This window comes from Coturnix japonica (assembly GCF_001577835.2).
Source record: "Coturnix japonica isolate 7356 chromosome 2 unlocalized genomic scaffold, Coturnix japonica 2.1 chr2random1502, whole genome shotgun sequence".
NCBI lineage: Eukaryota > Metazoa > Chordata > Aves > Galliformes > Phasianidae > Coturnix > Coturnix japonica.
In genome coordinates this window covers 1,869-4,060 of record NW_015439273.1, presented here as the reverse complement: position 1 = coordinate 4,060, position 2,192 = coordinate 1,869, and the positions used below count along the sequence as shown (strand labels likewise).

General features: G+C 33.3%; 1 non-coding gene across 1 annotated transcript; it reads left to right on the top strand.

Annotated features, from left to right (window-relative positions):
• The first annotated feature begins 1,918 nt into the window (after positions 1-1,918).
• TRNAV-UAC lies at positions 1,919-1,991 on the top strand. The gene has a single exon. It is a non-coding gene; the product is annotated as a tRNA-Val (tRNA).
• The last annotated feature ends 201 nt before the right edge of the window (positions 1,992-2,192 follow it).

The window sequence follows — 2,192 nt, the reverse complement described above, 5'->3', positions numbered from 1 at the left end:
TCACAGTAAGCTGTTTATTAATCAATTCTTCAGCATGCTTAAAATAACCTATCTCAAAACATATTTTACAATTAACAGTCTTGTAGATGAAATAAGCAGGTTCTGACAGTGTACTCCTCATGCAAAGCTAAACACAATTTTATCTTCAAGAATATTCACTGGCTCTGTTACATACATTATGTCAAATAGTAACAACAGTAAAATGACAAAGGTCCATACTGCAGCAAACAGTGCACTGGTATGCTTGAGAAAGGAATGTCAATTCTGGAGTCCAATAACACTCAAAGGAACAATGTGACACTATTTTGCCGAATCTGAAAAGATAAGATGTCCTCTTATAGCTGGGTTAGCTGGGATAGCATTTGATTGAACTCAAGCTTCAACATACAGACTTCAGCAGTTCCATCTCCGAAATGAAACGGCTTCAGTTAGGCTACACAAGTACTGTCACACAGCTGTGTATTTTCATGGCATCACTTTAATATATTTCAATTATGCTTTAATGCTGGGGAAATAAATAAATAGTAAAAATAAAATAAAATAAAATAAAATAAAATAAAATAAAATAAAATAAAATAAAATAAAATAAAATAAAATAAAATAAAATAAAATAAAATAAAATAATAAATTAAAAAAAAAAAAAGAGCATTAGTAACTAACACAGAATGTCTGAATAGTCATTCTTGTAAAGAAAGACATTGCCAGAACATAGGCAATGCATCATGTTTTGTTGTTGTTTTGTGCTGTTTATTTTTGTTTGTTTGTTTTCTGTTAAGAACAATAGATGAGAATATTATTAAAAATAAATATTGTCTCGATGAACAGCAAACTACTTTGTACTTTCTATCAAAAATCCCCAAAACAAAAACAGGAATTAAATCCTCAACTTTTTTTTTTTTTTTTTTTTTTTTTTTTTTTTCGGGGGGGGAGGGAGGGGGGCTAATGCATTTAAGAATTTATTTTAGTCAACTGTTAATGAATTCAGAAATTCTTTTTCTAATTTAGAAAGCAAACTCTTGCCAACTGTGATAATATATATAAACATTCTTCATTTTTATGAGCACTTCTGTTTTAAATGAAATGGAGGAGTTCTGTAACAACAATCATGACTAAATATTATTAATCATGGGGAAGTATGTTTTATTGTGGAAACAAAAAACAATAAGCAAATAGCTAAACCTGACAATGTAAGCTGTAAAACAATAAAACGTTCAGTAGTAGAGAAATAATGATGTCTTCACTGATTCCCATGCAATACACAATAAATGTTTATATGCCAAACGAAACACTCGTGTTGTGCTGTCTTTGCTGTTTCAAATTAATACAAGCAATCAAACAAAAAAGGTGAATACTTCAATGAGAAAAAGCTATGTTTGTTTTGGACATTAAAAAATGTCTCAATGAAGAGATGCTTTGCTGCAGTGAATTAGATAAGACTTGTTAATCTAATCATGACTGTGTTGCTTTCAGAGCTTCTCTCTACACCTGGATGTAACAGAGATGCCATGGTACAACTCTGTAGTCTGTGAACTTCCTGTTGATAGTGGAAAAGCTGGCTTACAGACCTGACATTCAAACAGAGTAATTTACTCGCTAGACACCCTTGACTCCATAGTAACTATAAATGTTATTTAAGCTTATTTCTGATATTTTGGCTTCTACCCTTTGTTTAAACTATCTTCCATCCTATCTTCAGTAATAATTTGGAATGAGACCTTTCTGACTTGGATTACAAATTGCGTCCATTTTTTAGGATTTGCTCTGTACCTTTTCCAAAGCATGACACTGAGTGTAAATAATGTGTAGAGGACATTATGGATACAGCATAAAGTATCTACACTGAGGCCAATCTTCCCAATTGCAATTAAGATGGAGGGAAGGGAAAAAATCATTTCATGGTAGGGTGATGCATTGTGGTGGTTCCATAGTGTAGTGGTTATCACATCTGCTTTACACGCAGAAGGTCCTGAGTTCGATCCTCAGTGGAACCATTGGCATAAAACATTTAGCACAAATGTTCCATCTCTCCTATGAAGGAGAGGCTGAGAGAGCCTGGGGGTTTTTTAGCCTGGAGAGGAAAAGGCTTTCTCAGGTGGGATTTTATCAATATCTATAAACAGAGAGCAGAAGAAGGTAGATATTTTTGCAGTGGTGCAGTGGGTACCACACTTCAGAAGCACAAGCTGGAACTC